A 25266-nucleotide genomic window follows, 5' to 3' on the forward strand; every position below is an offset into this window, starting at 1 on the left:
GCTCAATTGTGGCTGACCCTATGGCTGGAGCAATACGTTTCGCTCCCCTGATCGTTGTTGGTTTTGTAGGGCTTTTATTTGTTTCTTTTGATTTGGTTTGTTTTTCTGATCCAAGATCTCACAATGCAGATCAGGCTGTCCACAGACTCATGGCAATCCTCCTGCCTCAGCCTCCAAGTGCTGGGATTGCAGATATGTGCCACTACAACCAGCTGTGGTCATGCTTTCAAGCTTGCCGCAGTGAGCAGGTGACGATTATGCCCTCGGGAAGCTGCTTTTGTGGCTGAGCCCTTGGAAGACAGGGTAGAAATGGGACATGAATCGTGGGGATTTGGATTTGTCTGCTTAATCCTGGCAAAAAATGTTGTTCTAGCCGGGCGGTGGTGGCGCACGCCTTTAATCCCAGCACTCGGGAGGCAGAGGCAGGCGGATCTCTGTGAGTTCGAGACCAGCCTGGTCTAGAAGAGCTAGTTCCAGGACAGGCTCCAAAACCACAGAGAAACCCTGTCTCGAAAAACCAAAAAAAAAAAAAAAAAAAAAAAAAAAAAAAAAAAAAAAATGTTGTTCTAGAGACATGCATTTTCAACCTGCATGTGCCTTATTTACATTGCATGAGCATTATATGAAAGCCTGACGGTGCCATAATGAAGCTGGGAGGGTTGTTTATGCTCTAATGAGTGAACAAACGGATGAGACTAAGATATTGGTAGACTGAACAAAACAGACTGCCCTTTCTGATGTAAATGGATTTTATCCAGTCAGTTGAAGTCAATCTTTTCAAGAGAATCCTTCTTGCTGAACTGCACTTGGATCCAAAGTGTGGACTCCAGCTGTGTGCTCATCCTGCAGATTTCCAGGCTTGTATACCTTCATGGTCACATATGTCGATTCAAACACATATATCTTTTATTGGTTATGTGTGTGTGTGTGTTTGCGCACTAGCACGTGCGTGTGTGTGCACATACTATGTGCCTGCTGAGTAGTATATATATTGCATTAGCTATCCTTAGGATGTTTCTATCCTTAGTATTGATGTTATTTCTCTGTTAAATTCTAACTAAGATTCATTGTTTTATTCCCGGAAAGTTCTTTTCCCTGTCAAATGTCAGTCAAATATTCATCTGTAGCTTCTTTTACTTTTTAAAGGTTCTGTTCCTTTTATTTATTTATTTATTTATTTATTAAAGATTTCTATCTCTTCCCCGCCACCGCCTCCCATTTCCCTCCCCCTTCCCCAATCAAGTTTCCCTCCCTCGTCAGCCTGAAGAGCAATCAGGGTTCCCTACCCTGTGGGAAGTCCAAGGACCACCCACCTCCATCCAGGTCTAGTAAGGTGAGCATTTAAACTGCCTAGGCTCCCACAAAGCCAGTACGTGCAGTAGGATCAAAAATCCATTGCCATTGTTCTTGAGTTCTCAGTAGTCCTCATTGTCCGCTATGTTCAGCGAGTCTGGTTTTATCCCAGGCTTTTTCAGACCCAGGCCAGCTGGCCTTGGTGAGTTCCCGATAGAACATCCCCATTCTCTCAGTGTGTGGGTACACCCCTCACGGTCCTGAGTTCCTTGCTCACGCTCTCTCTCCTTCTGCTCCTGATTTGGACCTTGAGATTTCTATCCGGTGCTCCAATGTGGGTCTCTGTCTCTGTCTCCTTTCATTGCCTGATGAAAAAAAAAAGTCTTTGGTCCATATGGGATACATTCAAACAAATGTTGTGAATTAAAAGTTCAGGTCATTTTATTTTTTAAACAAATAGTGTTCTCACAACTTTTAATGTATCCTCTTCCTTGGCTTGTACCCACTCCAATTCTCCATACTGTTTTTTTTTTCCTTCTTCCTTTCTGCTCCTAAATGTGGACATCCCATATGTCCCATGTTCTCACGTCTCCCCCCAAACCTCCTTCCTAAAGTATCATGGGCACACTCTCTACAGCAGCTGTCTCAAATAGTAAGGACTAAATATACTGAAAAGCCTGGGCTATGTTCTAAGCTATGGACTAGATGTTTTCTCCAGGCTCTTACCCCAACCTTATAACCTAACACACCTAAGCCATATCTGCCCTCACTGATTCTATTTCCCCTTATGCTGGCAATCCTTAGTCTGCTTCTGCCCTCTTGCGTGATGGTATCCTCCTGAAGCAAGTGGGGAGGCTTAAAAGATTCCGGGTATAAACAGAACTTACAAGGTTCTGGAAGCTTTGAGGCTTTACAGAAGGCCCCTCTCTTCTATGAGCAATAGCAATTGCTAGGGAGGGGAGAATGTCTGGCCACCCATGTTGTATGCAAGTTGCACAGAAAGATCCAGGCATGCAGTTTTTCTGAGTCCTCACCAAAGTGTTCGGGGGGGGGCATTTTTCAGTAATATGTTTAAGTTACCTATGCTCCTATGAGTAACTCTAATAAGCACACTGTCTAGACTTCAGAAGAACCAATCTTGGCACTATGGGCAGTACCTTATCGAGGTAAACACATACTCCTTTATACCTACCAGAGAAAAGTTACACAAAAGTTCTGCCTTACCCATCCTATGGTGCATGGAAATGATGTCCCCAGTCTGCCACTTCTCACTTTCCTGCTGGGTGGAACTTGGTACCACTTTTGGTTGGGTTTTAAACAGGTAACATCTACATCCATGAATTTTGAACTCTCGTCTTCTCCAATCCCTTGGAAACCAGGGTCCTTAAAAGAAGAATGAAATGAAATTTATGCCCTGGCAAGGCTGAAGCGTGCATGGAAAGCCCATATATGGCGATTCTGTTGAACTTTTTCATACTGAGTTTCGTGATCTAAGTTCATGAAGGTGACTGACCAGGTCTCTTCCTCAAGAGGGTACCAGATCTCACTACAGATGGCTGTGAACATTATGTGGTTGCTGGGAATTGAACTCAGGACCTTTGGAAGAGCAGGCGGTGCTTTACCCACTGAACCATCTCTCCAGCCCCATAGTTCCTTTCCAGACACTTGACTTTCTCATTCAAAGCAAAGCAGCCTCTCATTTACCTGTCTAAATTCTCATAGTGTGTCTCATTAGAAAAACCTCCATGCTACTGAATGATGGGGGGAAGAGGAATACTTTCTACTAAAGCTGATATTCAGAAGTATGTAGGATATCTGTGGTTGCTTGAATGAAAATGACCTTCACTGGCTCGTGGATTTGAATATTTCATTCCCAGTTGGTGGACTGTTTAGGAAAGACTAAGAGGTGTGGCTTTGTTGGAGGAGGTGTATCACTGGTAATTGGCTTTGAGGTTTCAAAAGTCCAGATCAGGTGCAATCTCCCTGCCTCCCTGCCTTCCTGCCTCTGCTTCTGGCTCAGATGTAAGCTCTCAGCAACTGCCCTTGTGCTACTCTGCCTGCCCACCACCATGCTGCCCACTATGATGGGCAGGGACTCACCCTCTGGAACTGACGGCAAGGCCCCAATTAAATGCTTTCTTTTATAAGTCACCTTGGTCACATTTTACAGCAATACAACAGTAACTTAGACAATATACATATACATATGTGTATGTACTTACATATGCAGCATATATACATATATATGTACGTTATACACATATACATAAAGAGGGACATATACATATACATATGCATTTACATATGCAGCATATATACACACACACATTATACACATATGCACAAAGAGGGGACATATACATTTACATGTGCAGCATATATGTGTATATACATTCATTATACACATACACAAATAGAGGGGGCAATTAAGTAAACCACTCTTACAAAATCAGACCGCTGCTTGTGAACAATGTGAATGAAGTCATGGCTGGCCTTCAGTGATGCCTTGAATCCTCCCATTGTTTCCCCCTCCCCGTCTCTTCTCTCTGTGCACCCAGTGAAGGACACAATCCACACTGAGCACCCCCCTTCTTTTTCTAATCTGCCTTGCCAAACACCTGAGCCATTAAAATTTTTCAACATGTATTTACTAAAAGAATGAATGCGTGGGGGATGGATGGATAGATGGAAGCAAAGGTCTTCTAAAATTAATGTGGATATATTGATATAGGGCACATTTTTAAGCATTCTGCCTTCTCAGAAGTTTCTTCCTTATTGACTTAGTAGAGGTCACTTCCACCCTGTCCTTATAGCCAGCCACTGTTAGGCCACAGATCTGGTCAACCTAGGCCATTTCAATCACGTGAAGTCGCAGGCATTATAATCAAATGTTAGCACTACTTATCTTAGGCTCCAAAGCATTGCTTATAAGAAGTGATTGCATCTACTAAACACATCTATTTAATAATAGTGATTATAGGCATTTACTGATTGTATGAATATCCAAACATGTACAATACCTTGAATAATTCCTTATAATCAAAATCACATGTGACACAGAACCTACCTCCACTGTGTGATAGATAGGGAATCAGGCTGTCCAGGGAGTCAGACATTGCTTTATTAGGACCACTGAGGATATTTACATTTTTAATCAACTTCAATATTAATTACGTCTCACCCAGAAAGGAAAAAAATGAATGACCTAGGGAATACTAACATCCAAATGAACACCCCGTCTTTAGTTAAGGGAGCCAAATTCCTGCAAAATGATTGCTCTCCGCCGCAGCTAAGGCGCTGCTAATCAAAGGGCCCCAGGACAAAGGTAAGTGGGATAAATTCCTATTTACTGAATTAATATTACTGGGTCCCAGGGTACCTATCCTCCTCTTGGGGGGCTCTTCTGACAGTCTGCTTTGGGATTTTTATCAGGCTCTGTTCTGAGACTGGGGGGACTAGGAGCATACATTAATTTTCGCTGCAATCTGTCGAGATTAGTCGGTTCTAGGGGACTCTGAAAGCACTTCCAGGAGCAGAAGTGCTCTCTTATCTGATCCATGCTCTTCAGTAGGAATTCCACCTTCACATTCTATGCTAAGGACTAGCATGATTAATTCATTACCCAAGATTACAGCCGTATGCGGAAAGCTACCTGGAGGCGCTTTTTTTGGTGTGAAATATTAAAGATTCAACATTTATATCAGTGTGCCTAATTCATATTCCTGAGCCTGTGGGCTCAGAGAGGGACTTGGATATATGCAGTCTTTTTTTTTTTAACCACTTGTTTGTTAAAATGTTTAAGAGGATTATCGCTGATTATGGCTTTAACTACCTCTTTGATAAGAACCAGGAAGACTCCATCCAGGAAGGCTGAAGCACAAGACATAAAAGTCAGTGTGTCTTGTTTCTTAGAAAAATGGTTAAGAGTAGGTTTTCACAGTCGTCTATACTGGGTTACCAGAATAATGATAGTAATTGAAGGCTTTTCTGAGAAAAAGAATGGCTAGTCCTGTATGATTCTAATAACTAAAATACTGGATCCCTTAATGAGTAAATAGGAGAATATGTTCTCTCGTCAGTCCTTAGCTAAGCAAGGATGTGAAGTTTGATCACGTGACCAGTGGTTTTATTTATATGTGTGTGTGAATCTATATCTTTTACATGTATGTGTGTGCGGTGTGTGCATGCATGTGTGTAGGCATGTTCACAGGTATTCGGGTACATGTATGTGGGAGTATGTATATGGGTTAGCATGAGTGTAGAGGCCCAAGATTGATACCGAGAGTCTTTATCAATCACTCTCCATCTTGTTCATTGAGGCAGGGCTTCTCAGTTGATCCCAGAGCTCAGCCATATGGCTAGTCTAACTGGCCAGCTTGCTCCAGGATCCCCTTCTAAGCCTTGCAATAGCAGGAGTCCTGCTATGCCCACCTGAGATTTGCACAGGATCTAGGGATCTGGACTCTAGTCCTCATAGTTACACGGCATGAAATTTAGCCATGGAGCCGTCACCCTAACCCTAGAATGTATTTTGATGCCCAGCTGTGTCAGAATGTGGTTGAAATTTAGCATAGCTCCAAGTGAAATAATGGTATTATAATATGAAAATTTAAATTCAGATTCTGTCCGTTGCACCAGTGTGTGCTAGAGAAGTGTGGCACACCACGCCTCTCTGTGCTCTATGCGCCGCCATACAGTTCATGAGCCGGGCAAGGGGCTGGAGATTGAAACACACAAAGACTCACAGACAGACAAAGACAAGGGTCATCCTTGATGCCAAAATGCCGCAAGAATGTCCCTTTATTATGTTCAGGGGCAGCTTATATAGGGATAGCCACGCCCCAGCCAAATGCACCAGAAACCATTCCCCTGCCATCAGGAACTCCTGAGGGTCTCGTGCTCAGAGCAGCTGTAGGCACTCAGATTGGGGGGGGGACAAGTTGTTTACAAGAAATTCGGGATCTTGGAGCTCACTGCTCCTAACAGAGAAGGCCTAGGTAAGTGGCTGAGCTGGCCTTCCGAGAGGCCAGTGTGGCCAGCAGCCTTGTCCTCGCTTGCTTTTTGTTGCTGTGATAAAGCAACTTGGGGAGAAAAGAGTTTACTTCTTCTTATAGGTTATCATCTATTGTTGAGGGATGCCAGGGCAGGAACTCAAAGCAGAAACCATAGAGGAATGTTTCTTTCTGGCTTGATCCCTGGGCTTGCTCAGCTAGCTTTTCCACAAGCCAGCATGATCAAGGCAAGCCCCAGTTGAGATCCCTTCAGATAATTCGGGACTGTGTCAAGTCAACAACAAAAGTTAAGTAGGAGAGGTCTCAATGTCACTGGTTGGTAATCATGAAGGACCATAAAGAAGTATGTAATCAGACAACATTTTCCTCTCCTTAACAATCATAAAATATACAAAGGAAGAAACTAAATATATTTGCGAGGTCGTATTAAGATTAATTTTAGCAAATATTTGTTTCTATACCCATTCAAGAAAGAATTATGCCAGTCCCTACGAGTATGTACTTGCCCAAACTTACCCACAAAGATCTGTAAAAGTTGGATAAGATTGAGAGTGCCCCCCCAAAGTTCATGTTCTGGAATTTTCATCCTTAGTGTGGTGATATTGAGAGGGGTGGAACCATCAAGAGTCGAGGCCTATCTGAAGGTGACGAGGTTGCAGAAGTAGGGGTCTTAGAAGGGGTTGACGCCTATAGGAGATGAGTTTCCTAAGAAAGGTTTATAAGGCTGGCATGGTGGTAGATATCTGTCATCTCACCATTTGGGAGAAGGAAATAAGAGTCTCAGAAGTTCAAGGCCAGCCTAGGCTACATGAGACCTTGCTTCAAATAAAACAAAACTAATAAATTATTTATAAACGGCTTAACGTGGTTATAAATCAAGTTGAATAATCTCCCTTCAGTCTCTCACTTCTTGTCTTGATGTCTACAGACAGGAGAGATGAATTATCAGTTTCAACAGAGACCAAATTTGCTCTTCCTCCACCATTTGATTCCATTCTGACCCTCAGTAGATCAGTTGGGGTCCCCTCACATGCGCGACTATTATCATCTTTTCTTAGTCTTATAATTCGGATATTTCCTTCTTCTAGAGCTACACTCAGAGGCACAGCAACCATTGGGGCATATGCTCTGCCCAGTCACTTTACACCCCAACCATGGCACACCCTACCTGAGTGCTAGACAGCTCCTATCCAGTGCTTGTTGAGAGTCGTTAAAAGTAACTACACACGGGGAGGATGCTGGTGCTAGCAAAGGCAGAGAAAATATGTTTCCCTAAAGGGAAATTTCCGTCTCTAAATAAGAGAGATGGGGCATAAAATGATCTTCCAAATTTTCCTAATAAAGGTGACTTTTCGAAAATAAATGGTCAGAAAGCTTGGTGTTTCAGAGAGACACAGTCAAACCCAGGGATATCGGTCTACAGCATCAGTCAAATGCTGATAGGTCTCACATCCAACTTAAAGTAGACAAGAATGCTATAAATCAGGGTAAGAGGAGTTTTATTGTGTTATTTTCAAGAAAGATCTACAATATGCTTTGGTCATTTCCCAGCCCCCATCAAAGTCCACCTCTTCTATGAGCTGTAAGCTAATTGTCACACAGTTAAGTAAAATGTATCCTGGCCCAGTGGTTCTCAACTTTTCTAAGGCTGTGACCCTTTAATACAGTTCTTCATGTTGTAGTGATCCCAATCATAAAATTATTTTTATTGTTACTCCACAACTGCAAATCTTGCTACTGTTACAAATTGTAATATAAATATCTGTGTTTTTTTGAGGGTCTTAGGTGACCACTGCAAAAGTGTTGGTTGTTCAACCCCCAAGGGGGTCATGACTGTCAGGTTGAAAAAACGCTGTCCTGATCTGTGAGTCTGAGGTCAGAGTGATGATCCCTGTGACCTTACATAAGAGAACCATAATGCCAGAGCCTTAACCTTCTCCTGGGTAAAAGAGAATGGTCGGACTGAATTATTTTAAATTACCCAAGTCAATGTCTTAATCCTTCCTTGAAAGTTGAAGTATCCCAGAGAAGCTGGCTTTAGCATGGACTCCAAACTATACAAAATTATGCAACAGACTGAGGCTACTTTAATGTATCTTTGCTTTTGTTTTTAAAAAATTCTATTGATTCTTTAATTAAATGCTAGTCTCACTCGTCATTCCTAGAATGTGGGGGATGAGTTGGCACCAAATACAGCCTCTCTTAGCAGGCCTTGCTCTGTGTGTTTATGAACCGTTCCTCGCTGTACATAAATAATTAGTTAAGCTTTATCGAATCCTGAGGGTGATCTGTCAAAATAATGTGTGGTTTTCTATTTCAGTGTGAACTCCCCTTACATATTATTCATAGATTATTAACTTAGTATAAACAGCTCAGGGAAAACAGTTCAGTTAAATTTGTTTGTTTTTTAACATTTTAATGGGCAAGAAAAAGTGATCTTAAATTACTGAGCAATTATACAGTACACAAAGTTAAGAACATAATTTTTTTTTATTTCCTTTGCTTCCTAGCCATGAGGTGAGTGGTTGGGTAGATTTGTCATATGTTTGTACCTGAATGCACTGCCTCGTCACAGGCCCAGAATGACAGGGTCAACTGATTATGGTCTGAAACCACTGCACCCCCACAACTGTAGGCCAAAGATAATTAACTTTTCTCTTTATTAAAAAAGTACTAACAATGGTCAGAGACTGTATCGTGTATTACCTATTATTTAACCAAATACAAATTACAAATTCCAAGAAAAGTATTCTAAGGCCAAGGCAAGAACACTGTGGCAAATGTGAAAATGGAAACAGAAAATATTTATTTAAGAGTCTCCTCTAATTAGAAGAAAAGAGACAAAGACACCTTGCTGCTTTCGATCTGGGTTATTTCAGTAGCATTTCTAGATGTGATAACCCTTCAGGTATCCTCGGACTAGCTTAGTTGGGAGAGCAGTGCAAAGTGGGATTTGAATTTAACTGAAATACTCAATTACCTGTTTTCTTTCTTTATGGGGTAGACATCACACACTTTGGGGACAGGAAAGTGGCAGTTCAGTTAGTAAGGAAGACCTGCTGTTATGCTGCGGTAATGGTTTGGGGAAGGACATCCTCAGAGAGCAAGATGTGTTTGCACAGGTGAATGTAGACAAGCAAGTCCTGGAAAGGGTTGATACCTTAACGCTAAGTAAAATCAGGTCGAGTGGGGATAGGATGCGATATTCCAGGCGTGTTTATTTCTTTGGATAAAGATCTCTGGAATTTACTACTAAAAAATAATCCAAAAAGTACATGAAATTTGTGGGCAGAGATGAATTATGAAAATACATTGTACTTGTAGTGATTTCAGGCCAGGAACACCAGCTACTTCAACCATAGGATTGCCCGCAGGTTTTAACAGAAGAAATCAATGCCAAGAAGTTGTCATACTCTGGTAAGAGAACAAAGAGTGGGATTTTACCTTTTCTCACAGTCCTCTGAGGTTCTACAGAATTTCTACTTTTGTAGTGAATTAATGAGAAAAGCACGTAGCTGGCTTCATGAAGGTCTAGATATTGAAGTTGTGTGTTCCCCAGAATTTTTTTCCTATAGAAAGAGATGCTATTCATTTTATGAATTGAGGTACCAAATCACACAAATAAGTCATAAAGCTGCCTAAGATGTCCCCAAGTGAGATAAGGTATACAAGTAAGACGGCCGGACAGATGTTAACACCATGTTACCCGAGAACACACAGTAACGCCGTGTCCACCTGAGAACACACCATCACTGTAATGGGCCAAATGATTGATGACTGAATTGAGGCTTCCTCGTTTCTTCACGGGACTGTGAATGATTTGTCCAAGTGGGTTCAGCAGAAAGATATAATTCTAAAGGGAAAAGGAACATATCTGGGAGCTTTTAAGAAAGCAGTCAGTTTCTTGGGGATATTCTTAGGGGAAAACCAGGTTACTTCTTTTGTGGGCAGAGTGACACTTTGCCTTTCTCTTCTTCAACCAACCTACAGGCTTGAGTGTGATGGCAGCAAGCTCTGTCCGAGGTCTCCATTTCAAAAGGTGCTGCCGACTTTGGTAGGGTGGTAATTTTGAGGACAGTGTTGTAGGTAATTTTTGACATTATCACAAAGGGGAAACACTCTGCTATCTGGGAACAAGTTTGTTATATCTACAATTGAATAAAGGCATACTCTTTGAGGATTTTTTTTCACTCATGTTGGTGAGAATTTAATTGCCAATCTTCACTGGAAAGAAAGAATTAAACAATCACAAATGTACAGAATGGGTGATTATATCGCATTCTCTTCTGATGGGAGAGTGTCATATATCAATCTGTTTATTTCATTGGTTAAGCAATAAAGAAACTGCTAGGCCCATTTGATAGGCCCACCCTTTGGTGGGTGGAGTAAACAGAACAGAATGCTGGGAGAAAGAAGCTGAGTCAGTGAGTCGCCATGATTCTCCCACTCCAGGCAGACGCAGGTTAAGATCATTCCTGGTAAGCCAGCTCGTGGGCTACAGCAGATTATTAGAAATGGGCTAGTCCAGGTGCGAGAGCTAGCCTAGAAGAGGCTAGATAGAAATGGGCCAAGCGGTGTTTAAAAGAATACAGTTTCCGTGTAATTATTTTGGGTAAAGCTAGCCGTAGGGGCAGCCGGGTGCTGGGGACGCAGCCCCGCCACTCTTATTACAGCACTCTTCTGTAGTAGGGAAGCTCTGGGATTGCAGGCTACATTAAACCAGATACTTTGATTATAAAGAAAGTCATTGGCTGTGGCTCAGAATGAAGTGGACTTTCTCTTTTCTGGTGCCTACTAACCAAGAAAAAAGAAATTCTCTGGAAGTTTAATCTAATTTTTAATTGTACACTGTTAATCTAGTATTTGAGAATTTTGTGAGTACAATACATTTTGATAATTTCTACTACTCTCTTCTCCTCTCTAGCCTTCCAATGCTGTCTCCCATATTCTCCTATCAAATTCATGCCAGAGAGAGAGAGAGAAAATACATATCCTACTGGGTGGGTCAATCTGTTTTTTTAATTTGTCTACCTGACAAAATTTAAAAGGAGGAACTCAAGTTTTTAAAAGAATAATGTTCCTCAATAACAAAAGAAAATCAGATATAAGAATGCAACCAGGCCGGGCAGTGGTGGTGCACGCCTTTAATCCCAGCACTTGGGAGGCAGAGACAGGCGGATTTCTGTGAGTTCAAGACCAGCCTGGTCTACAAAAGCTCGTTCCAGGACAGGCTCCAAAGCTACAGAGAGACCCTGTCTCGAAAAAAAGAGAGAAGAATACAACCAGATCACTAAATATTTGTAAACTTCCAACAACGTAAGTTTTGGAAACAGGGAAACATACCAACAGTTGCATCACGGAAAATAAGCACCGTTCAGAGTCTACTATACTTATTTTTATAGTTTGGGGTAAATATTAAGTATTTCTGTGTTCAGCTCTGTATTTTTCACTGGCTACTAAAGCCTGAGGTTTCTTATGTTGCAGTAGGTACTTTGACTATTTAGCAATAACACTGGATAGATTAATATGCTAGTTTAATCGTTGCTCCTCCCTTTCTGAGCTATTATAGTGCCCTGTCATCTTAGGCTTTCCTTATGTGATCTTTCTCTAAGATAAAAGTGTCATAAATGCATATGGTCCGGAAGATAGATCTTTAATGCAGAAAACTATGGAGTTAGAACTGGCAGTGATGTCTGTATGCCACAGGCACACGGCTTTGGAGGAGCTACTAACCCTCAGGCTGGCGGCCTTTCTCTCCTAGCGCTGTGCTGCTAGTTCAGCCCACCAGGATGGGGGAGGATCTGAGAGCCTTTCCCAATCAGTTGAGGGCCATCAACAGCTACTGACTTCTGTGACTCGAAGGCTATTAGCGCAACTTTTCTCAATTACCCGACAGGCAATACAAGTTCTGGCCAGGCACAAACCTCACAAGGTCTGAATACTACGACTGTCTCACATAACTTCTGTCTCGGGCTTAAGAAACCTCTCCTGGTGCCTGATGAGACGGCTCAGTGGAGAAAGTGCTCGCATGAGATCCTGAGTTCAGTCTCTAGCACCCACACAGAAAGTCCAATGTAACAGTGCAAGCATGTAAACCCAGGGCTGAGGAGGAAGAAGGAAGATTCCTGGCCAGCCCTTGCTAGCTGAGTCAGCAGACTCCAGGTAGTCAGCAACTGATGCGTGCACACACACACACTCAAAATACTAACAATAAAATAATAATAATGATTATAATAATAGCAAATCTTTTGTTACTTGGTTTAACCCAAACCCAGTGCTTTCTGAATTTATTTCATCCTAGAATCCTATTTTCAAACTGAAACTGTTCATTTAAAGCAGAAGTTGTGTGCAGAAAGTCTACAACGCTTGAAAACACCACGCTGCATTTTGAGTTGACACGTTTGAAAAAATGGCACCTTCCTTTTCGATCCTCATTTATATCCCATGATACACCACTGCCATGCACAAGGACTTGGGCTTTACTTGGCCTTCCATAACCTCAACCCAGATGCCCTTTCCAGTCAGAGAGGAACTGAAAGCAAGAAAAATGGTGCCCCAGTCCCGCAGCACCTTTGACCGGGTAATTTATCATCAGAAAAGAGAGATGAGAATCTTTTCCGAACAAAACAATGCCCCCAGGCAAGGAAGTCCCTAAAGAAGGATGTCCACACTCACCTCTGAGGACCCTGTCTGTGCTTGGGACACTTTTGGATTATTAAGAACGAGGGGGGTGCCCTTCTATCTGTCCATTCAGCTGCTGGCTATTGGGCCAAGCGTTCCTTTTACCATGGGAACTACTGCGCACGTGCGGAGAGCAGATCGGAGAAGATCAGTGGTGTAGAAAGAAGAGTTGAAGAAGGACCATCAGTGCCGTGCGATGTTCCCTGGGGCTCTGACCCCACGAGGGTTTTAACTAAATGGCTACTTAGTTTATTGGATTTACTCACACAGCACATATTTAAATGAAATGGATGGAGGAAAGAACGTCCAAGCCACGTGACAGAAGCGTGACAAAAAGCTTTTGAAGGTCAGGGAACACAGCGCAATCACTTTAGCCGAGGGAGAAAATGAAATTCTTCTCAAGACCTTGTAGACCTGATGGTGCTATCAATTTTAAAATGGATCTGGCGCTGCTAGGGGCCTGTGTTTCATGCTAAGTGACTGGGTACTGAATTATAACAGCTTCGAGCATCCCACCCGAGGACTTAATGAATGAGTCCCATGAAAAGTTCGCAACATCAATTCCGGAGGACCCATTTATTTATCACTCTCACCAGGCATTATTTTAAAAAAAAAAAGTTTCCTAATTTTTGTCATGAGAATTGTTTCCATTATCTTGAATGGAGGAACAATCCAGCCTAGACTGACCTAGAAGGAAGAGGTGACTGATTGTAGAATTCACTTTAGCTACTCCTGTTTTTTCAGTGATTCAGCCAAGCTCATCACTGCTCCACAAACTTGTGCAGTTTAAAGGGTATGTGAACTTGCTGTAATGGACTAGGCAGACAAACATCTATCTCTTGAGACAATTTGAAAACAGCTGGAATAATTTCCAGGCTCAACTTCTTCAGGCTGCTGTATGATAAGACATCAGTTTTTTACATAATAACAATGTTCTAAGTTCCAAAATAGTTTTTTTTTTTTTTGGTGTTTTCCAGTAACATGAAGAAATTAAGAATTCCTCTGGAGGATGAGGGCTAGACAGACAGATGCCTCCATTTCTGTAGTGGTCTTATACGTATGCTTTCATGCATACTTATATATACATGATACCCACTTATAGGGCTGCCGTGTGTCACTGCATGTCACAGACTGAGTAGCTTAAACAACAGAAATCTATTTTCTCACCTCTCTGGAACATGGAAGATCAAGATCCAGGGGTCCACAGGTTTGATTTCTTCTTCTTCCTTGGCTTGCAGAGGGCCATGTCCATGCTGGGTCCTCACTGTGTGTGTGTGTGTGTGTGTGTGTGTGTGTGTGTGTGTACCTCTGCCTTGTCCTCTTTATTCTAACTTTCCCTTTCTTATGAGGGAACCACTGGGATTGGATTACTACCCAACTGAATGATGTCACTACCCATCCACCCCCAACCCAGAGTGGTTATGTTCTGAGATACTGGGAATAAGGTCTTCAACACATGGAACTTGGAGGATGGGGAGGGGGCACAAATTAACCCACAAGACATGCACTGTTTAGGATGCAGAATGGTGTGTGCTATCATCATTGTGTGTACTTTCCTCTGTGAGTGAAGAATACATAAATTAGTTTGTGGAACACGTTTTCTGTTGCTTCAAACTACTAAAGACATGGCTTGGTCATACGTTCCCATTGTCACGGTCAGGAAACTAATACTCAAACAGTTTAAGTGTGGGTCCACCCCAGACCATCTTTAGATTTTCTTACCCTCAGATCAATTTTCCTCTGACTGGGTCTGATTATCTGAACACAATCAATGTCATCAATGTAGATGGGATTTTGATGGGATTTTGATTGGCAGGTAAATGTGAAATTTCAAATTATAAATTGATGATGATTTATTATACTGACATCAAACCAGAGTAGGTTTAGGCTTCCTGCGTCGCCTTCTTGGGGGTGGCACCATTTCCTCTTTACTTACCACGGCGCCAAGTGCTTTTGCTAGTTCTGTGTTTAGCACAGATGAGACTTTGTCCCTCCCTGCGGGTAATATTTGAGTAGATTTAAGTTAAACACAGACTCAGGGAGTGAATGGCAGTTTCTGCGGCAGCTCGTCGGAAGCCTGTCTGTTTCATGCATCCTTCTAGCTCTTTGTTGCTTTGCTTCTGGTTCACGACCTGGCTCCGTGTGGTGCTCTCTGCAGGTGGGGGGACTCCGTACTCGGGGGACACACGGAAGACACAGTGACATCCAGCCCAGGAGTCACACAGGCTAGAGTAAATATTCTTCCAGAAAAGTGACCCTCCTTGGAACCTTGCAAAGTAACTGTAGATTTTAAGACAATATTTGTTTTAATTGATGTTTCCAGGGAGTTGAGAAAGATGAACTGGATGGAGCTCTGGTTGGTTCCGCAGCTGTCCTCCGCCTTCTGTTTGCATAGCTCCTCATCCTGGGCTTCTGGTGGGAACAGGACACGGCCCGCTTAGGTTCACTTTCAAGCACTGAATTTACCGGGTTTCACTTTCTACCAAGACGGCTTGAAATCCCCTCCTGCTGTAAAGGTAGGAGGTGTTTTTGAAGGTAGCCACTCTTTAGGAGCTGTTTCTGAGAACAGCTCTTCACCGGGCGCCGGCCCTGTGACTAGAAAGTCTGTTGTATCTGTCAGTGAGAATTAAAAACCAAAGCAGCCTCCACTTTATGCAAAGGAGCCAGGAGTAAATGACTCAAGGCAGGGAAAATGTCAGCCGCTGCCGAAGCCCGGGAGGACTAAATGGAACTTCGCTGCTTAATGAATTGGTCATTGCATAACGATTATCCCAATTTTGTGCTTATTTGAAAATTCCCCAAAGAAAATCAGAAACATGCAGACAGTTAGTGAATTCTGGGTAGGTAAGACCTCTATGTTCTTCCAAGCCAAAATTTCCGACACCCAGTGAGGAAAGAGAAACAAAAAAAGGAGACTCCAAAAGACACTACCAGATCAAGGTGGCTGTAAATTCTGCATTCGTGAGGCTGAAGCAGAAGTATCACAGGTTCAAAGCTAGCCTGGGCTACAGTGGTGAGGTCCTGAGCTAAGAAGTGATTTCTAGCCTACCCTGAGTGACAGCTTAAATTCAAGGACAGTCTGGACTACACAATGAATCTGAGACCAGAGAAGCAACTTAGTGAGAGCTTGTCTCAAAATAAAAAAATTAAAAAATGAAGAAGAGGGCTGGGGTTGTACAATGGTAAAACACTTGAAGAGAATGCCTGAAGCCCTGGTTTCAACCCCTGATGATGTGCTGAAGGGTCACAGAAGAGCAAGATAAAATAAAATTAAATTAATTTAAAGCTTAAAGTAACACCTAGCTTCTATGTGTCTGAATGGAATCTGGCACTTTCAACTACAATCAGGCTAAAGTTGTGTGTGTGTGTGTGTGTGTGTGTGTGTGTGCGCATCTACAATCAGGATAAAGTTTGTGGGGTGGGGGGGGTGTGCGCGCACGCATATGTGTGTAAGCATACGCGTCTTGTCCAGAGTTAAGTATATATTCCTGACTATGATAACCACTCCTTAACTTATATGTAATTCTCTTCAAAGTATGCAGTCCTCCTTTTCCTCAGGCCTTTTTAATCTCCTAAAGATTACAGGCTCTCTTCTGTTCAACATTTGAGCTTCAATAATTAAATCAATAAGGATAGCACACCAGATACTTAAAAATAATTGTTTAATAAGTGTTTCCAATGTCCTTATTTAAAAGTTCGTGTTCGTGTCTTTCTCAAGCAGTCTGTGCCAGTGATCCCCATTAACATCTCTGTGTGTTGCGGGGCAGCTATACAATCACTCTGGAAAATACAGTGGAGGCCTCTCGCCCGTGAGGAAGATGGTCTAGAGCGCCCACACACACACACTGGATGCCCAAACTGTAGAAACTGGCAAGCCCTACCGCTGTTCTCTCTGCATACAGACCTATAATAAAGCAGACTTCATTAATGAAATGCAGTGAGAGAAATCAGTAAGGAGAGAAAATTATACTGTAAGGCACTGTGTGAATGTTTGTGTGTGTGTGTATGTGTGTACTTTCTTCTCTATACACAAAACCCTGTGTATCTCTCCTCTGATACAACCCAATCACCAGCATCATACGTGTCTGTGTGTGTGTGTGTACTTCTGCCTCCTTACACAAAGCCCTGTGTATCTCCCCTCTGACACATCCCAATCACCAGCATCATACGTGTCTGTGTGTGTGTGTGTACTTCTGCCTCCTTACACAAAGCCCTGTGTATCTCCCCTCTGACACATCCCAATCACCAGCATCATACGTGTCTGTGTGTGTGTGTGTACTTCTACCTCCTTACACAAAGCCCTGTGTATTCCCCTCTGACATATCCCAATCACCATCATCATACGTGTCTGTGTGTGTGTGTACTTCTGCCTCCTTACACAAAGCCCTGTGTATCTCCCCTCTGACACATCTCAATCACCAGCATCATACGTGTCTGTGTGTGTGTGTACTTCTGCCTCCTTACACAAAGCCCTGTGTATTCCCCTCTGACACATCCCAATCACCAGCATCGTGTGTGTGTGTGTGTGTGTGTGTGTGTGTACTTTCTCCTCCTCATACAAAGCCCTGTGTATCTCCCCTCTGATATATCCCAGTCACCAGCATCGTGTGTGTGTGTGTGTGTGTGTGTGTACTTTCTCCTCCTCATACAAAGCCCTGTGTACCTCCCCTCTGACACATCCCAGTCACCAGCATCGTGTGTGTGTGTATGTGTACTTTCTCCTCCTCATACAAAGCCCTGTGTATCTCCCCTCTGACACATCCCAGTCACCAGCATCTGGTACTAGTCACTTTACTCATCACTACGAAAATACCAAACAAGAATCACCTTGGGGAGAATGATTTTCCTGTCCTTCTCTGTCATAGTGGGGAGGACATAAAGGTTACAGTGGTTCTACTGGTGGGTGACAGGAACACAAGACCACTAACAGCAATGTGTCTACAACAGTCAGGAAGCAGAGAGAGGCTAATGCTGGGTCCTTGTCTTTTTTTTTTTTTCCCTCCTTTCAGCCTAGAACCCCACCCTACCAAATTGTCCAGCCCACATTCAGGTTGATTTTCCTTCCTCCATTAAATCTCTCTGGAAACATCCTCACTGCCATGCCAATGGGTTTAGCTCCTTAAGTGATTCCAAATCCAGTCAAGGTGAAAATGAAGTTTTCACCTCATATTACCCAGGCACTTTTCGGCCATTATTCAGTAAAAGGGGAGTCACATAAGCAAAAGCACCAAACACCATGCCAGTCTTCCAGAAATGACTAACAAGAGGGTAAGGTATAGAGCATGGATACACTGGACAATGAGATGGTTCACTGCCCAGGGAGAACAGTGTGGTCCTACCAGTCAAAATATTGTGAAATTTAAAAATTGTTCCTTATTTACTTCTCGATTTCTTTACTGGGGCTATGTCTGACATGAGCTTAAACCCCAGAAGGTAAATCTGGAATAAAAAAAGTGTCTGCTGCATGTCAAAGTTAGCTGTAATTTTGGGGCGGCAACATTCTCTAATCTGACCTGCAATTGGTGTCTCCTGTGATTTCGTCGTCTTTCCCTATACTTGAACTCAGCCTGAGCAGCGGTGCCTACATCTGGTTTTAGACAGCAAGCCGGGTTTCCTCTGTGCAAATCTGGCAGTGCTGATTGCTTTACACTATGTTTGTGCGCATTTCCAATGGCTGGCATCATTATTTGATGAGTGTGTTATTACTGGCCAGGGAGGCCTGTAGAACGTTCTAACCTGGAACTTGAGTTAAATGGCACTTTTTATTTATTTTTTTTTTTCGAGACAGGGTTTCTCTGTGGTTTTGGAGCCTGTCCTGGAACTAGCTCTTGTAGACCAGGCTGGTCTCAAACTCACAGAGATCCGCCTGCCTCTGCCTCCCGAGTGCTGGGATTAAAGGCATGCGCCACCACCGCCCGGCTACTTTTTATTATTTTTTAAGAGGCTCACAGAAGCCAGTCGGTAGGATTTACAGACTGCCCCTCCACAGAACTGTATTCAACACCAACAGTGCCTACAAAGGAAGAAGAGAAACAGTCCTTGTCTAGACCGCAGTTGCCATCCAGTGTGGAATTTTAGGGCTGCTCTCTCTTTGAATGCTATTTTCTCATGTTAATTTAAACTGTGATTAAAATAGGTTGATAACTGGTTTATGGCCTCCTTTATAGAATTTTCATTGTAGCTCAAGGCCTGAAAATAGCAATTTAATTAGAGACTTAAAGTCATGCATTTCATAGTGATAAATGCCCTGTGAATATTTAGACTATTAACAAAGGTAAAATATTTTCCATCTCCCTTTAATGTATTTAATGTTCTGCTTTCTCCTAACCTACTTCACCAGCTGATCTCACACTGCTCGTCCGTCGCCAACGAGGCTTTGTTTTGCCAACAGTTCTAACCCTCACCCCCATCCCCAGGATGTCAGAGTTCACTGCTACAGGTTTTCCATAGAAACCATTAATAATGGAAAACTGCAGCGATGTTTAATTAAGGATTTAATCAATATAAATCATGCTATACATATGTATGTATGAGTATGCAAATAGGTACACACTTATGCATATGTAAATACCCGTGTCCACTTTATTTGAGAAAGACATTTTTTAACACAGTATTACCATTAGTTCTTTGAGGATTTTATATAGTATGTTTTGGTCATTTTTCCCCTAACTCCTCCCAGATCTACACCAAGCCCTCCCAACTCCAACACATACACACACACACACACACCCACACACACACACACATCTAGACCCTTATAAATAATATACAGCAGTTCTATGACTATTTAGGGGTTTTTTTGACTATTTAGTTTAAAAATACTTCTATTGCTCAAATTTACGGCATTTTAGTGAGTCTTTTTAGTGTGTTACCCGACCATTTAATTAGAAACATTAATTGCTTAGTCTAACCATTTAGTATTTCAGTAAAAGCTGGTCTGGCCACAGCGGCCACCCTCTAGCTTCCAATAGAATAAAAACTATACCACAATTTAATTAGCAAGGGCTAGGCCTCAAGCTTTGGATCTTCTAGAAGTCACACCTCCTGCAGATCTACAGGTCTCCTGCATTTACACATGCATGCACTCTTGTGCACACACACACACACACACACACACACACACGTACACACAATATGTCCAGTACCCAGAATCCCCATGTGGTACACAAATGTCCTCACCAACATAGACATTGCTGCTGGCAGATAGCTAGCCCTCCGTTTCCTTGCTTTCTGTCTGCTGCTCGGCCTCCTTGCGGGTCCCTGAAGGTGTGTCAGAGCTGATCCCAGATCTGAGCAGGCACCTCAGTCTATACCTGGCAAGGAGCAATGCCTTCCTGACTGTGTGGCTGTCCCTTCCTGCCAGGACAAGATCTGTCCACACCTTGGTCAGGTCATTCTTCCCCACTGGTCCATAGCTGTCAGTCCCACACCCTAAGCAAATCTAATCGTCCTTTTAGTACCTTCTACCTCTGCACACACCCATCTAAACCACAGGACTGTATAGCCATGAAGAGCACTCAGATCCTCACCCAGGCTTTCGGGAAACAGCCATCTCGTTTCTACGTGCTGTTTTCTTTAGCTTCATTACCTAGGGACTCAGGCATGTGCCCTAGGGGAATTAAGCTCATGGTTTCTTAGCGTCTGATTTGAGCAACACAAATCCAATAGTCTAGGTCTTAGAAATTGAAATGTAGAACTTGTTCGTCTCAGAAGCAAATCGTTTGCTCTCTTCTTTCCTCCTGCAGGGTGTGGTGGCACACTGAACTAGCTCATATTAGCGAGACGTCCTTCCGCTGTGCTATGCCTGCAGTCTCTTTACTTTCATTATCTTACCACACTAGTCCATGTGTTGCACTCGAGTGTTACATTCAAGACCCCCCAAGGGTGATTGCCAGCCAGACACAAGAACACAGCCTCCCCGGCAAGTCAGAGGAGGCGCGGGTTTGTGCAGCCAACTATGGTCTGACAACAAACTGATAATCCCAGCCTCAAACCCTTACTGGTTTATAGTAGGACAAGCCGGGTTAGTTCATTTGTGTTGGGATAATGAAACAATCCGAAGTGCGCATAGTAATTGGCTTTGCATATTTAAATTATACCCATGACCAGACATGGTGGCACATACCTTTAGTCCCAACACTTAAGGAAGGTAGAAGCAAGAGGATCTCTGTGAGTTTAAGAAGATGTTTATGAAGTTAAGAAGTTTATGCCTGGCCTGCATAGTAAGTTCCAGGCCAGCTGGGGATACATAGTGAGACCCTACCTAAAATAAAATAAAATATTCACAATAATGAATCCATAATTAAAGAAAATGTTTGAGTCAAGATTTTAGCCATGACTGCCCATGATCAGGAGAGCCTGTTGCCTTTAGGCCCCTGATTCTGCTCAGATGGTGATGCTGGCAAGCATACAGTGACGCTAATTGCTTAACTCACAGCTAAGAAGCAGGGTAGCATGGGGAGAGGCCAGGATCTCACAATCTCCTTCAGGGGCATATCCCTAATGGTCTGAAGACTTCCCACTAGGCCTGCCTCCTCCTCCTAATATTGCTACCCTGAGGTAACACTATTAACACATGAGCCTTTGGGGAAGTTTCAAAGTATAATTTATACAGAATAGATTTATTCTCGCAGCTCTGGCTGCACAAAGCCAGGGTGCTAATGCAGGTATCTGGTGAGAAGATGGTCCCTGTTTCTCGCTAAAGCCTTGATACTGCATCTTCCGGAAGGAAGAGATACTGTGTCCTTTCATGGAAGGATGCAGAGAGTGGACAGTGAAGCCAGGGGCCGAGGGGTGCCTCTCTTATAGGCGACTTTATTCCATACATGCAACAAGAACGTCAGAGCCTGGCCATCTTCTTCTTCAAAGGCGCCCTTTCTTACTGTCCTTCCATTAGCCATCAAGTTTCAATCTCTAAATTTTGGAAGGACTATAAACCACAGCATACAGAACTTTTTAATTTCACGTGTATACAATCCAAATAGAGTTAGCCATTGTCCTGTTTCCACCTGTCTTAACTCTCCCGGCAGTACTCCAGTTAAGGGCTTCTTCAGCAACATAAAGGACAAACAGCAACAGAACCTACCTACCTTAAAGCGGGATTTCTGTCCTCCAAAATTCCTTGAGAGGAGTGCTCCTACAATTTTTTGAACTAAAATATTTATTTGACAAAATAAATATTTGTTCAGCCATGTGGCCAACATATAACATGATGAAAGCAAGCATTTGGAAAGTCAACATGCAGCCCCTTGTCAATTGGTAGACCTGGCTGTCTTCACTATGAAACACAGGATTCTCTGTGTGTCTTGTTGATAAGGAGGCTGCTGGTGCTGACATACTCGGGTGCCTTGGGAAGACATTTCAGAAGTGGAAAGACTTTTGAGAAAGAAAAATAAAAATATCCAATACTCGAACCCGTGCTGTTTTCAGGCTGTTTCACCTGAGTATGAAATATGTAGTCAGAAGAAAAATCCCATGTAATGGTAGCCTCTGAATTTAAGGCTAAAATGAGCCCCTAAGATAAACTTCACACTTTTTCACTGGTTTTGAGGAAAATGAATTTTTATATAATTTTTAATTTTAAATAATTTTTATTAATTCTTTGAGAATTTCATGCCGTGTGTTTTGGTTATATTCAGCTCCTTTTTCAACTCTTCCCAGCTCCACACACACCCCCATTCACCATGCACCCAACTTTGTGCCCTTTGCTGTTAATCCCACGGAGACCAATGAGTGCTGTCCAGGTATTCTCGGGACACAATCTTCCTGGAGCTCGGTTGACTTCCCAGAGGCCTAGAGAAAACGACTCCCCCTCTCCCCGCAGCAAACAATTGCCAAGAGCTCCACAACTAGAGGTGGGAGTTCCAGTGTAGCTTTAAATATCGATTTTATATTTATTTATGTATTGACATATATGTGTGTGTATAAACATGTATGCAGGTTCCCATGGAGACCAACAGAGGGCATCAGAGGCCCTGGACCTGGAACTACACATAATAGTGAGACTCCCACTATGGATGGTGAGAAATGAACTAGTCTTCTGCAAGGGAATTTTTTTAAAGATTTATTAATTCTTACGTGCTTTGATGTTTTCCCTGCGTGTATATCTGTGTGAAAGTGTCAGGTTCCCTGGAGCTACAGTCACAGACAGTTGTGAACTGCCATGTGGGTGCTGGGAATTGAACCCAGGACCCCTGGAAGAGCAGCCAGTGCTCTTAATCCCCGAGCCATCTCTCCAGCCCAGGATTTTTTTTTTTTAATAAAATATTTTTTGTGCAGCCCAGCCATCTCATGTAAAAGCAACAGTGTGAAAATTGCCATAGCTGTGGTGGTTGACAGATGATATTAGGTGTGACTTGTGGGTCTGTTAAGTCCAAGTGACAGGCATCTGCTGCTCCCAGGAGTCACTGTACCTGCCAAGAAGCTGCCCTTCTGGATCTCCTTTTTGTCCAAATATTAGTCCTTGCCCAGAGAGCTTTTGCCATTTCAGAAAAAGGTAGTCTGCTGGTCATTGTAGATACACCTGATTTATCATCTGAGGACAACTCTTGCCCAACTAAAAGCTCCATCCCTTAGTCTGTTTGGAATACTATTGCATACCTACTGGACACTGGGTGGCTTACAGGTGACATATTTATTTATCACAGGTGTGGAAGCTTGGAAATCCACTATCAGGGCAGACAGGTTTAGTATCTTGAGAACACTCCCTGCTTTGTAAATTGTGTCTTTGTAATTTGTGTCTTCCCCCTTTTAACCTCACCCTGTGGAAGACACAAATAAGCCCTTTAGAGCCTCTTAGGATGCTAATCCACATGGATGCATCCTGTGTCTCTCAATGGTCCCACATCCTAATACCACCACCTGGAGGACTAGGTCTCAACATGCAAGTCCTAGGAGGACACAACATTCAAGATGTGGATGTAGATGCGCTACATATGTTATCCAGATAAGGTTGCACTGCTTTCCAGGGTGTGTGTGTGTGTGATCTGAGCTTCGAAAGAGCATTGGGACAAGCAGGTTGCTGGCTTTGCAGTTTCTCAGGAAATAGCAATCTCTACAGATGCCTCCCTGTTTATCTTTGTCCAGAGAAATGGGAAGTGGTCTTGACCCTCTTTGCAAGATTGGTTCTGCATCGTTGACTATTGATAAAACTAATAAGGCACTTAGTGCTTGCTCCCCCAGTACCACCAGGTTTTAAGCTTCTTCCTGGGTAAATATGAGTCATTATATTCCTTGTGTGATTAGAAGGGCTCTAATTCATTTCCTATTCTGCTAAGCTTATTTGTTACCTTTTAATAATTATATCCTAATGCTCGTTGAAAGAGACTCATTTCCTTTTTGAAGATGTGTGTTGAATTTTCATAATGGACTTCCCTTTGATTAAAAGAAAAAAATGAGTTGCCCTGTCGAATGCTGAGTTTGGCCACCCATGCCCAGCAGCACAGTCAGCCGTGGTCACACTGTTAAATGTGGTGATGGAGCCTCTAGGTGATTTTTAAGCAGAAGTTGAACATGAGCCCTGTTTCCTATTGTCTTCTTTGCTACTCCAACCACGGCTCATCACTCTTCAAGGAAAATCAACAAAAAGCCTTGTCCTGCAGCTCCAATGTCAAGGACTTTGGGTTTCTTTTCCTCTCCCGTGTGAATAAGACAGGTCTCACACAGTTGCACACCCCCAGCCGTAAGAATAGAAAGGAAAAACGGATTCAGTGAGAGTCGGAATTCCTGCAGTGATGTGTGCCATCTAGATTTTAAAGCATGGCTCCTATTTTCCTAATAGCTGTTATAACAAAATAGTGGCAAAATGGTTTGTATGAGCTATTTCCCCGAATATTGTTGCTGCCCCTGAGCATGAAAATGCCTTTTTTCCAACCCAAACAGCAGCTCCAGGGCCAAGCTACTCCTGCAAGTGTCTAACTGCCCTAAGAGTGCAGCTGAATCAGCTCTTTGCTTTTAGTCCAGGCTGCTGCCTGAGTCCAGGGCGTGGCCAAGAAAGCTGGGCAAGGGAAAAGGAGCTGGAAACTGCAGGTGAACTGTCTCCTTCCTAGCCTAGACTCTGGGTTTGCTAAATCAAATGTTCCTCCCTGGCCCATAATCATCTTATTATTTACATGTGGAAAAAAAAAATGAAAACCTCGGTTGACCTTCATGATCAGGACAAGGGCACAGCGGAAGCCGGTGCTGAATTTAATTTAATGTTCTATAACAAACAAGGGGGAAAGATATAGAGATACTGATTTTGAGGGAAATGTTAATCACCCAAAGCTTAATTACAGATAGC

The sequence above is a fragment of the Microtus oregoni genome, unplaced genomic scaffold (assembly GCF_018167655.1).
Source record: "Microtus oregoni isolate MIOR12 unplaced genomic scaffold, Mior012 000033F_ref0000390, whole genome shotgun sequence".
Classification (NCBI taxonomy): Eukaryota; Metazoa; Chordata; class Mammalia; order Rodentia; family Cricetidae; genus Microtus; species Microtus oregoni.